Here is a 14,818-nt window from a genome sequence, read left to right on the forward strand (position 1 = left end):
AACCCCGTCCTGTCTGAGCAAAAAACAGACGCCCTCCAGCGACCTACACGCAGAGGCAGGGCCAAATCCAAAGGTGAGCTCCTGTGAGCTGTGAGAACAAAGAAGAGAAAGGGAAATCTCTCCCAGCAGCCTCAGAAGCAGCGGATTAAAGCTCCACAATCAACTTGATATACCCTGCATCTGTGGAATACCTGAATACACAAGGAATGATCCCAAATTGAAGAGGTGGAATTTAGGAGCGAGATCTATGATTTTTTTCCCTTTTCCTCTTTTTGTGAATGTGTACGTGTATGCTTCTGTGTGAGATCTTGTCTGTATACTCTTGCTTCCACCATTTGTCCTAGGGCTCTATCCGTCCATGGTTTTTTTTTTAAAATTTTTTTTCTTAATAATTAATTTTAATAACTTTATTATACTTTACCTTCATTCTTTCTTTCTTTCCTTCTTTCCTTCCCTCCTTTAGACAACGAATCACCCCAAATTGAGGAGGTGGTCTCTGAGAGCAAGATTTATGAATTTTCCCCCTTTACCTCTTTTTGTGAAGGTGTATGTGTATGATTCTGTGTAAGATTTTCTCTGTATAGCTTTGCTTCCAACATTTGTCCTAAGGTTCTATTTCTTTTTTTTTTTCTAAACATTTTTTAATTCAATAACTATATTATACTTTATTTTATTTTTACTGTATCTTCTTTCTTTCTGTCTTTTTTCCTTCTTTCCCTCCTTCCTTCCTTCCTCCCTCCCTCCCTTCTTTCCTTCTTTGCTTCTTTCTTCCTTCCTTCCTTTCCTTCTTTCTTTCCTCATACTTCTACTAATTCTCTCTACTTTTTCTCCCTTTTATTCTGAGCTGTGTGGATGAAAGGCTCTTGGTGCTCCAGCCAGGAGTCAGGACTCTGCCTCTGAGGTAGGAGAGCCAACTTCAGGACACTGGTCAACAAGAGAACTCCCAGCTCCACATAATATTAAATGGCGGAAATCTCCCAGAGACCTCCATCTTAACACCAGCACCCAGCTTCACTCAACGACCAGCAAGCCACAGTGCTGGACAGCCTATGCCAAACAACTAGCAAAACAGGAACACAACCCCACCCACTAGCAGAGAGGCGGCCTAAAATCATAATAAGGCCACAGACACCCCAAAACACACCACCAGACGTGAACCTGCCCACTAGAGAGACAAGATCCAGCCTCATCCACCACAACACAGGCACTAGTCCCCTCCACCAGGAAGCCTACACAACCCACTGAAACAACCTTAGCCACTGGAGACAGACATCAAAAACAACGGGAACTACGAACGTGCAGCCTGCAAAAAGGAGACCCCAAACACAGTAAGATAAGCAAAATGAGAAGACAGAAAAACACACAGCAGATGAAGGAGCAAGATAAAAATGCACCAGACCTAACAAATGAAGAGGAAATAGACAGTCTACCTGAAAAAGAATTCAGAATAATGATAGTAAGGATGATCCGAAATCTTGGAAGTAGAATGGACAAAATGCAAGACAGTTAACAAGGACCTAGAAGAAATAAAAATGAAACAAGCAACGATGAACAACGCAATAAATGAAATTAAAAGTACTCTAGATGGGATCAATAGCAGAATAACTGAGGCAGAAGAACGGATAAGTGACCTGGAAGATAAAATAGTGGAAATAACTACTGCAGAGCAGAATAAAGAAAAAAGAATGAAAAGAACTGAGGACAGTCTCAGAGACCTCTGGGACAACATTAAACGCACCAACATTCGAATTATAGGGGTTCCAGAAGAAGAAGAGAAAAAGAAAGGGACTGAGAAAATATTTGAAGAGATTATAGTTGAAAACTTCCCTAATATGGGAAAGGAAATAGTTAATCAAGTCCAGGAAGCACAGAGAGTCCCATACAGGATAAATACAAGGAGAAATACGCCAAGACACATATTGATCAAACTGTCAAAAATTAAATGCAAAGAAAGCATATTAAAAGCAGCAAGGGAAAAACAACAAATAACACACAAGGGAATGCCCATAAGGTTAACAGCTGATCTCTCAGCAGAAACCCTACAAGCCAGAAGGGAGTGGCAGGACATACTGAAAGTGATGAAGGAGAAAAACCTGCAACCAAGACTACTCTACCCAGCAAGGATCTCATTCAGATTTGATGGAGAAATTAAAACCTTTACAGACAAGCAAAAGCTGAGAGAGTTCAGCACCACCAAACCATCTTTACAACAAATGCTAAAGGAACTTCTCTAGACAAGAAACACAAGAGAAGGAAAAGACCTATAATAACGAACCCAAAACAATATAGAAAATGGGAATAGGAACATACATATCGATAATTACCTTAAATGTAAATGGACTAAATGCTCCCACCAAAAGACACAGATTGGCTGAATGGATACAAAAACAAGACCCTTATATATGCTGTCTACAAGAGACCCACTTCAGACCTAGAGACACATACAGACTGAAAGTAAGGGGATGGAAAAAGATATTCCATGCAAATGGAAACCAAAAGAAAGCTGGAGTAGCAATTCTCATATCAGACAAAATAGACTTTAAAATAAGGACTATTAAAAGAGACAAAGAAGGACACTACATAATGATCAAGGGATCGATCCAAGAAGAAGATATAACAATTGTAAATATTTATGCACCCAACATAGGAGCACCTCAATACATAAGGCAAATACTAACAGCCATAAAAGGGGAGATCGACAGTAACACATTCATAGTAGGGGACTTTAACACCCCACTTTCACCCATGGACAGATCATCCAAAATGAAAATAAATAAGGAAACACAAGCTTTAAATGATACATTAAACAAGATGGACTTAATTGATATTTATAGGACACTCCATCCAAAAACAACAGAATACACATTTTTCTCAAGTGCTCATGGAACATTCTCCAGGATAGATCATATCTTGGGTCACAAATCAAGTCTTGGTAAATTTAAGAAAATTGAAATTGTATCAAGTATCTTTTCTGACCACAACGCCATGAGACTAGATATCAATTACAGGAAAAGATCTGTAAAAAATACAAACACATGGAGGCTAAACAATACACTACTTAATAATGAAGTGATCACTGAAGAAATCAAAGAGGAAATTAAAAAATACCTAGAAACAATACACTACTTAATAATGAAGTGATCACTGAAGAAATCAAAGAGGAAATTAAAAAATACCTGGAAACAAATGACAATGGAGACACAACGACCCAAAACCTATGGGATGCAGCAAAAGCAGTTCTAAGGGGGAAGTTTATAGCAATACAAGCCCACCTTAAGAAGCAGGAAACATCTCGAATAAACAACCTAACCTTGCACCTCAAGCAATTAGAGAAAGAAAAACAAAAATCCCCAAAGCTAGCAGAAGGAAAGAAATCATAAAAATCAGATCAGAAATAAATGAAAAAGAAATGAAGGAAACGATAGCAAAATCAATAAAACTAAAAGTTGGTTCTTTGAGAAGATAAACAAAATAGATAAACCACTAGCCAGACTCATCAAGAAAAAAAGGGAGAAGACTCAAATCAATAGAATTAGAAATGAAAAAGGAGAAGTAACAACTGACACTGCAGAAATAAAAAAAATCATGAGAGATTACTACAAGTAACTCTATGCCAATAAAATGGACAATCTGGAAGAAATGGACAAATTCTTAGAAATGCACAACCTGCCAAGACTGAATCAAGAAAAAATAGAAAAAATGAACAGACCAATCACAAGCACTGTATTTGAAACTGTGATTAAAAATCTTCCAACAAACAAAAGCCCAGGACCAGATGGCTTCACAGGTGAATTCTATCAAACATTTAGAGAAGAGCTAACATCTATCCTTCTCAAACTCTTCCAAAATATAGCAGAGAGAGGAACACTCCCAAATTCCTTCTACGAGGCCACCATCACCTTGATACCAAAACCAGACAAGGATGTCACAAAGAAAGAAAACTACAGGCCAATACCACTGATGAACATAGATGCAAAAATCCTCAACAAAATACTAGCAAACAGAATCCAACAGCACATTAAAAGGATCATACACCATGATCAAGTGGGGTTTATTCCAGGAATGCAAGGATTCTTCAATATACGCAAATCAATCAACGTGATAAACCATATTAACAAACTGAAGGAGAAAAACCATATGATCATCTCAATAGATGCAGAGAAAGCTTTCGACAAAATTCAACAACCATTTATGATAAAAACCCTGCAGAAAGTAGGCATAGAGGGAACTTTCCTCAACATAATAAAGGCCATATATGACAAGCCCACAGCAAACATCATCCTCAATGGTGAAAAACTGAAAGCATTTCCACTAAGATCAGGAACAAGACAAGGTTGCCCACTCTCACCACTCTTATTCAACATAGTTTTGGAAGTTTTAGCCACAGCAATCAGAGAAGAAAAGGAAATAAAAGGAATCCAAATCAGAAAAGAAGAAGTAAAGCTGTCACTGTTTGCAGATGACATGATACTATACATAGAGAATCCTAAACATGCTACCAGAAAACTACTAGAGCTAATCAATGAATTTGGTAAAGTAGCAGGATACAAAGTTAATGCACAGAAATTTCTGGCATTCCTATATACTAATGATGAAAAATCTGAAAATGAAATCAAGAAAACACTCCCATTTACCACTGCAACAAAAAGAATAAAATATCTAGGAATAAACCTACCTAAGGAGACGAAAGACCTGTATGCAGAAAATTATAAGACACTGATGAAAGAAATTAAAGATGATACAAATAGATGGAGAGATATACCATGTTCTTGGATGGGAAGAATCAACATTGTGAAAATGACTCTACTACCCAAAGCAATCTACAGATTCAATGCAATCCCTATCAAACTACCACTGGCATTTTTCACAGAACTAGAACAAAAAATTTCGCAATTTGTATGGAAACACAAAAGACCCCGAATAGCCAAAGCAATCTTGAGAACGAAAAAAGGAGCTGGAGGAATCAGGCTCCCTGACTTCAGACTATACTACAAAGCTACAGTAATCAAGACAGTATGGTACTGGCACAAAAACAGAAAGATAGATCAATGGAACAGGATAGAAAGCCCAGAGATAAACCCACGCACATATGGACACCTTATCTTTGATAAAGGTGGCAGGAATGTACAGTGGAGAAAGGACAGCCTCTTCAATAAATGGTGCTGGGAAAACTGGACAGGTACATGTAAAAGTATGAGATTAGATCACTCCCTAACACCATACACAAAAATAAACTCAAAATGGATTAAAGACCTAAATGTAAGGCCAGACACTATCAAACTCTTAGAGGAAAACATAGGCAGAACACTCTATGACATAAATCACAGCAAGATCCTCTCTGACCCACCTCCTAGAGTAATGGAAATAAAAACAAAAATAAACAAATGGGACCTAATGAAACTTCAAAGCTTTTGCACAGCAAAGGAAACCATAATGAAGACCAAAAGACTACCCTCAGAATGGGAGAAAATATTTGCAAATGAAGCAACTGACAAAGGATTAATCTCAAAAATTTACAAGCAGCTCATGCAGCTCAATAACAAAAAAACAAACAACCCAATCCAAAAATGGGCAGAAGACCTAAATAGACATTTCTCCAAAGAAGATATACAGACTGCCAACAAACACATGAAAGAATGCTCAACATCATTAATCATTAGAGAAATGCAAATCAAAACTACAATGAGATATCATCTCACACCAGTCAGAATGGCCATCATCAAAAAATCTAGAAACAATAAATGCTGGAGAGGGTGTGGAGAAAAGGAAACACTCTTGCACTGCTGGTGGGAATGTGAATTGGTTCAGCCACTATGGAGAACAGTATGGAGGTTCCTTAAAAAACTCCAAATAGAATTACCATATGACCCAGCAATCCCACTACTGGGCATATACCCTGAGAAAACCAAAATTCAAAAAGAGTCATGTACCAAAATGTTCATTGCAGCTCTATTTACAATAGCCCGGAGATGGAAACAACCTAAGTGCCCATCATTGGATGAATGGATAAAGAAGATGTGGCACATATATACAATGGAATATTACTCAGCCTTAAAAAGAAATGAAATTGAGCTATTTGTAATGAGATGGATAGACCTAGAGTCTGTCATACAGAGTGAAGTAAGTCAGAAAGAAAAAGACAAATGCCGTATGCTAACACATATGTATGGAATTTAAGGGAAAAAAAATGTCATGAAGAACCTAGGGGTAAGACAGGAATAAAGATGCAGACCTACTGGAGAATGGACTTGAGGATATGGGGAGGGGAAAGGGTGAGCTTTGACAGGGCACGAGAGAGTCATGGACATATACACACTAACAAACGTAGTAAGGTAGATAGCTAGGGGGAAGCAGCCGCAAGGCACAGGGATATTAGCTCGGTGCTTTGTGACAGCCTGGAGGGGTGGGATAGGAAGAGTGGGAGGGAGGGAGACGCAAAAGGGAAGACATATGGGAACATACGTATATGTATAACTGATTCACTTTGTTATAAAGCAGAAACTAACACACCATTGTAAAGCAATTATACCCCAATAAAGATGTTTAAAAAAACGTATTTAATAAAATTATGGCTGAGAATTTCCTGAACCTGAAGAAGGAAACAGATATCCAGGTACAGGATGCACAGAGAGCCCCATACAAGATGAACCCAAATAGATCCATATCAAGACATGTTGTAATTAAAATGGCAAAACTTAAAGAGAGAATTCTAAAGGCAGCAACAGAAAAACAAAGCAGCACATAACCTTCAGAAATCTGCAGGCCAGAAGGGAGTGGCATGATATATTTAAAGTGCTAAGAGGGAAAAACCTATAAAATACGATACTTTACCCAGCAAGATTATCATTCAGAATTGAAGGAAAGATAAATAACTTCTCAAACAAAAACTTAAAAGAGTTCATCAATACTAAACAGCCCCTAAAAAAGTTAAAGGGTTTTCTCTAAGTGGAAAAGAAAATACAATAAGAAGTAAGAATCTATGGGAATGGAAAAATCCCACTAATAAAGGCAAATATGTAGTGAAGGCTGTGGATCAACCACTTAAATAAGCAAGAATGAAGATTAAAAGACAAAACATTGTAAATCAATAATAATTACAATAAACAGTTAAGGGATAAACATGAAGGTGTAAAATGCGACATCAAAAACAAATGTGGGGCAGTGAAGTAAAAACTGTAGACCTTTTAGAATGTGTTTGAACTTAAATGACTACCTTTTAAAAACAAGCAGATATAGTCATAGGGCAACATATGTGAATCACATTGTAACCACATATCAAAAATCTACAATAGATACACAAAAACAAGAGAAAAGGATCACAAGCTTACCACTAAAGAAAAGCATCAAATCACAAGGGAAGAATCTAAAAGAAGAAGAAAAGAACAGAGAACTACAAAAACATTCAAAATGGCAGAAAGTCTGTACCTACCAAGAATTTCTTTAAATATCAATGTACTAAATGCCCCAATCAAAAGACGTCGGGTGGCTGACTGGATAAAAAAAAGCAAGACCCATCTATTTTTCTGCTTACAAAAGACTCATTTCGGAGCTAAAACACACCAGAATGAAAGTGAGGGGATGGAAAAAGATGTTTCATGCAAATAGAAATGACCAGAAAGCTGCGGTAGCAATGTTCATATCAGACAAAACAGACTTTAAAACAAAGTCTGTAAAGGAAGACAAAGAAGGGCATTCTATAATGACAGAGACCAATACGAAAAGAGGATATAAATTTCATTAACACATATGCACCTAATATAGGAGCACTTAAATATGTAAAGCAAATATTAACATAGAGGGAGAAATTGAAAATAAATTAGAATAATAGGAGACTTTAACACACATTTACAATGGACAGATCATCTAGACAAAAAAAAATCAGTAAGGAAACAGTAGTCTTAAATAACATATTAGACCAGTTGGACTTCACTGATAAGTATAGGACATTTCACCCTAAAACAGCAGAATACACATTTTTTTCAAGTGCACATACATCATTCTCCAGGATAGATCACATGCTAGGCCACAAAACAAGTTTCAATAAATTTAAGAGGATAGAAATTCTAACAAGCATTTTTACAACCACAAAAGCTGAAACTAGAAATCAATTACAAGATGAAAAATGGGAAAAACGCAAACACATGGAGATTAAACAACATGCTATTTAAAAAAAATTGTCAATGGATAAATCAAAGAAGAAATTAGAAAATACCTCAAGACAAATGAAAACACAACTTCTAAAATCTGTGTGACAGCAAAAGCAGTTCTAAGAGGGAAGTTTATAGTGATACAGGCCTACCTCAAGAAAAAAAAAAAAATCTCAAACAACCTAACCCTTCATCTAAAGGAATTAGGAAGGAAAAGAAGAATGAACAAAGCCCAAAATCAGAAGAAGGAAATAATAAAGATCAGAGAGAAACTAAATAAAATACATATCAAAAAATTATAGAACAGATCAATGAAACCAAGAGATTTTTTTTGAAAAGATAAACAAAATTGATAAGACTTTAGCCAGACTCATCAAGAAAAAAAGAGAGGGCCCAAATAAACAAAATAAGAAATTAAAGAGGAGAAATAACAACCAATATCAGAGAGATAAAAAATATCATAGGAGAATACTTCAAAGAGTTATATGTCAATAGTTTGGACAACCTAGAAGAAATGGACAAACTTCTAGAAACACACAATCTTCCAAGATTGAATCAGGAAGAAATAGACCATCTGAACAGACAAATCATTTGAATCAGTAATCAAAAAATTCCCAGCAAACAACAGTCCAGGACCAGACAGCTTATCAGGAGTATTCCATCAAGCATATACAAGAGCTAATAACTACACTTCTCAAACTATTCCAAAAATTGAAGAGAACAGAACACTCACACATTCATCTTATGAAGCTACCATTACCCTGATACCAAAACCAGACAAAAACACTACTAAAAAAGAAAATCACAGGCCAATATCTCTGATGAATATAAATGCAACAAAATAATAGCAAACTGAGTTCAACAATATATAAAAAGCATCATAAACCATAATTGAGTGGGATGTATTTCCAGGGATGCAAGCATGGTTCAATATTCACAAATCAATCACTACATAAAGGAAGGATAAAAAATCACATGATCATTTCTATAGACATGGAAAAAACATCTGACAAAATTCAACATCCATTCGTGATTTAAAAAACTCTCAAAGTTGGTATAGAGAGAACACATTGCAATGTAATAAAGACCATTTATGACAAACCCACAACTAACATCATTCTCAATGGTGAAAAGCTGAAAGGTTTTCCTCTAAAATCAGGAAAAAGACAAGGATGTACAGTCTCACCACTTCTATTTAATACAATATTGGTAGTCCTAGCCTAGTGATCAGACAAGAAAAATAAAAGGCATCCAAATTAGAAGGGAAGAATAAAACTGTCATTATTTGCAGATGACATGTTACTATATATAGAAAATCCTAAAGTTTCCACCAAAACACTATTGAAATTAATAAATGAATTCAGTAAAGTTTGTGGATACAAGATTAATATGCAGAAATCTGTTGTTTTTCTATACATTAATAATGAAGTATCAGAAAGACAAAGATAACAATCCCATTTAAAAATCACATCAAAAAGAATAAAGTACCTAGGGGTAAAATTAACCAGGGACTTCCCTGGTGGTGCAGTGGTTAAGAATCTGCCTGCCAATGCAGGTTCAATCCCTGTTCTGGGAAGATCCTACGTGCCGCGGAGCAACTAAGCCCATGCGCCACAACTACTGAGCCTGTGCTCTAGAGCCCGTGAGCCACAACTACTGAGCCCATGCGCCACAACTACTGAAGGCTGCATGCCTAGAGCCTGTGATCCGCAACAAGAGAAGCCACTGCAATGAGAAGCCTGAGAACTGCAATGAAGAGTAGCCCCTACTTGCTGCAACTAGAGAAAGCCCATGTGCAGCAATGAAGACCCAACACAGCCAAATAAATAAACAAATTAATTAAATTAAATTAACCAAGGAGGTGAAAGACATACACTCTGAAAACTATAAAATGTTAATGAGGGACACTGAAGATGACAAAGAACTAGAAAGATATCCTGTTAACATGGGAATAATTAATATTCTTAAAATATACATATTACCCAAAGCAATCTATAGATTTATTGCAATTCCTATTAAAATATCCATGACATTTTTCACAGAACTACAAGTAATGCTAAAATTTATGTGGATCCACAGAAGACCCTGAATAGCCAAAGCAACTTTACAAAACAAAATGAAGCTGGAGGTATCATGCTCCTTGCTTTCAGACAACACTACAAAGCTACATTAATCAAAATAGAATGGTACTGGCACAAAAACAGACACATAGATCAGCAGAACAGAATAGAGAGCCCAGAAATAAACCCACACTCTTATGGTCAATTTATCTTCAACAAAGGAGGTAAGAAAATACAATGAAGAAAAGAGAGTCTCTTCAATAAATGGTGCTAGAAAAACTAAACAGCTACACGTAAAATAATTAAATTATAATATTTTATCACATGATATACAAAAATAAACTCTAAAAAAAAGACCAAATGTAAGCCCCAAAATCATAAAACTCCTAGAAGAAAACATAGGCAAAACACTCTGACATAAATTGTAGCAATTTGGATCTGTCTCCTAAGGCAAAGGATACAAAAGCAAAAATAAACAAATGGGATCTAATTAAACTTAAAAGCTTTTGTACAGCAAACGAAACCAACGAAAAAATGAAAAAAAAAAGCCTACTAAATATGGAAGAAAATATCTACAAACAATATATTCAATAAGGGGTTATTATCCAAAATATATATTAAATAGCTCATAAAACTCACTATAAAAATATCCTATCATAAAATGGGCAGAAGACATGAACAGACATTTTTCCAAAGAAGATAGATGGCCTACAGGCACATGAAAAAATGCTCAACATCGCTAATCATCAGAGAAGTGCAAATCAAAACCACAGTAAGATATTACCTCACACTTGTCAGAATGGCTATCATTAAAAAGACCACAAATAAGAGATGATGGTGAGAATATGGAGAAAAGGAAACCCTAGTACACTGTTGGTGGGAATGTAAATTGGTGCAGTCACTATGGAAAACAGTATGGCGAGTCCTCAAAAAACTAAAAATGGAACCACTATATTATCTTGTAATTCCACTGCTGGATACACAGCCAAAGAATATGAAAACACTAATTTGAAAAGATACATGCACATGTTCACAGCAGAATTATTTATAATAGCTAAGATATGGAAGCAACTTAAGTGACCATCAACAGACGAATGAATACAGAAGGTCTGGTGTGTGTGTGTATTACTCACCCATAAAAAAGAATGAAATTTTACCATGTGCAACAACATGGATGGACCTGGAGGGTATCATGCTTAGAGATATGAGTCACACAAAGACAAGATACTGTACATTATCTATGTGGAATCTAAAAAATTAAACAAATGAATATAACAAAACAGAAGCAGACTCACTATAGCAAATAAACTAGTGGTTACCAGTGGAGAGAGGGAAGGGGGAAGGGCATGACAGGCATAGGGATTAAGAGATACAAACTACTACATACATAATAAATAAGCTATAAGTATATATTGCACACACAGGGAATATAGCCAATATTTTATAACATTTACATGGAGTAGAATCTATAAAAATACTGAATCACTACATTGTACAGCTGAAACTAATACTAAATTTAAATCAACTCTACTTCAATTTAAAATATATAAAAGTTAAAGGTAAAATAATAAAGTTTTAAAAAAAGACATCTTCATGAACTTAGAGTACACAGAGATTTGTTAAATTAGACCCAAGGCAGAAAATCTTGATAACCTGTATTATATTAAGAATTTCAGTTATAAAAAACACATTTAGGAGCATGATAAAACGATTTACAAATAAGGGAACATTTTCCCAAAACATATATTCAACAAAAGACTGTATAAAGAACCCTTATTAATCAATAAGAAAAAGGCAGACAATCCAATAGAAAAATTGGCAAAAGAACATTAATAGACACTTAATAAAAGAGGATATTCAAATGGTTAATATGTATGTTGAATGGTACCCAACTTTGTTAATTATCAGGCAAATTCTAATTAGACCACAATGGAAAACCATTACGTACCCATCAGAATGGCTAAAATGAAGAAGACAAAAGTAATGTCAAAAATATGGAATAACCAGAAACCCAAGACACAAATGGTGGGAGAGTAAATTTGTAAAATAACTTTGGAAACTAATTTGGTCCTACTACTAAAACTAAACATATATATGCTATAATTTACCATTTGTACCTTTAGAATATATCCAACGGAAATAAATATATTCCCCCCAAACATCTAATCTAATTACCATAGCAAAAAATATTTATATGCCCCAAACTGAAAACTACTCAATTGTACAACAGTAGAATAGATAAATTGTATAAACACTATACAGCACTGAGAATGAATGAATTACAACTACATACAACAATATGGATGAAGCTAACAAAAATAATGTTTAGAAAAAGAAGCCAGATGCCAAAGAACATATACTTAGGATTCTACTTACATAAAGTACATAAACAGACAAAACTGGGCTGCTGTTAGCACCTACAACACTTCTGTACAAACAGTCAAAAGACACCGCTTCCTCTAGGCTGATGAGGGCATATGGCTTGGTTGGTGGACAGGGTTGAATTTCATGTCCTGACAAAGCTCCTCACTGGCAATCCTTGAGGTTCTGCAACTTCCTCCAAGGTCCTACCCGTTAGAAACTACTCTGTGAGAAGGAATACTGTTTCCTTTGCCCTATAAATATCATTAATCTCTTTTCTACTCTTTCACACTATCTTCTTAAAACCAAAAAGATACTTCACATTGGCAGATAAAATAATCGATAACAATCAATGAGAACTTTTGATGGCACAATGCAACCAGAGAGCTGTTATCCCCCAAAGCAGGATGTTATAGGTGGAGGAGGAGGGGATAAATCATGAGAACCCTGAATCTTAAGGAGCCAAGAAAGCAGATGACCATAAAGAATAGGAAGCAAAAATAATTACAGAATAGGTGAATGCATCACTGAAATTTAGGATTCGAATATTTACATCAACCTCCTCTCCAACTGATCTATGAGGAAGATTCAGCAACCAACCCAGAGGAGAAAAGAAGCAGAAGAAAGACTACTTACTCTGTGTGGTGACAATTACTGAGTATAAACAAATCTCACCCCATCTAACAATGAGTAAATACAAAGGAAAGAGCAAAAAATAATAGGTGATTGCTTTTTTTTTCTCCAAGAGCACAGGACCACAATTTCTTAGACAAAACTAAATGTTAAATTATCCCTGCATGCTTGATCCAGTATCAATTCCCCAAGAGTGCTTTTCATGGTGTCAACAGGAAAATAGTAAAAGTATTTCAGACAGCATTTTCGTTAAGAAAAGTGCAAAAATAAAAATAGCGTTATAAACAGCATCTTGGCAGGATCTTGCCAAGAGTGTGGCAAATCAGAATTCTCCTGCTATTCTGTGCTTTGGCATCCCTTCTGCCTGCCAGTCTTCTCCCCAGAAGAGGTGAGATGGCTCAATGAAATTTCACACATTTATATCATCCAGGTTAAGGTACAGAACACCACACGCTTTTTCGAGCAACTGCGTGGCATTTATTTTGCCAAAGGGAATGGAAAGAGGTCTATGTTACACACCTGATCCCTCTCTACGTTTTCAGGTGTAGCAGAATCCCCACAGGGAACAATGGAAAATTCAAATTAAGGTAAATGAAAGAGGGCTTAATAAAGGGACTATGTATTCAAGTGTGGGTAGGGTTTAGGAAACCCATGAGGGATGGTGTAGTCCCTGGGGCTGGGGAACGTTGAGGGCCAGTCCTGTGTTGGCACTGGATGAGCAGAGTAAATGCCTGGGACTAAGTCCACAGAGGTGGGACCATCTGTGCTACAGATTCATTCCTGGTAAGAGGGAGGACCTCCTGACAATCCAGGACAAGAGGTTTATGGTTATGGAAACGAAGTTTCCTTATTGCTAATGAGTAGATGAAATGATGCTGTTTATAATGGATTTGCACATGAAATTATGTTTTTATGGCTCACACAAGGTGGTTTGTTAAAAGTATAACTAAATAATTCAATTTAGTGTTTAGAAGGGAGACATAGGAGAGAGAGTTCCCCTCAAACAGTGCCTGAGAAATGCAGTTTTCCATTGGAATCCCCTGCTGTTGTCAGAGTCCTGTTGATTGGGACATGGGTGTGGGGGGATGGGGACTGGATTGGGGGGATGGGGATGTGGGTGTGGGGGCGACTGGGGACATGGGTAATAAGTGACTGCTTTTATCTAAAGCAGATTTTAAGAATATACAGCCTCTATAACAGAGGAACGGAACAGATGAAGAAAAAATTAAATAGAAGAAAATAGATAAGAAGAGTGTGTACAAGGAAATTAAGTGCAACAAGATCCCTGTTAACAGCAAGAGTAAAATTAATCCCATACAACTTTGGATCAATTCAGTTGACCAGTTTTTCATGTATGTAGAGAAAAAGAGCAAAATAATGAGTGTGATAAGAGAAGCTGATACAATTGGAGGACAGAAAACAGTGAGATAGATGTTGTAGTCAATTTTCTTATCGTTTACAACCATATGCTTCCTGCCCTGTAAGAAGATGGTACATTTCTATCCAATTCAACATGGCTTGCAGTGCCTCCCTGCAGGGAGAGTATGCTTCTCTACTTTTAGATCTGGTCATGGATTGCTTAGGCCAAGAAAACATGATGGAGGTAGTAGCATTTCA

Source organism: Delphinapterus leucas, chromosome 12 (genome assembly GCF_059928025.1).
Source record: "Delphinapterus leucas isolate spDelLeu-1000000601 "Yukka" chromosome 12, BTC_Dleu_Yukka2, whole genome shotgun sequence".
Lineage (NCBI taxonomy): Eukaryota > Metazoa > Chordata > Mammalia > Artiodactyla > Monodontidae > Delphinapterus > Delphinapterus leucas.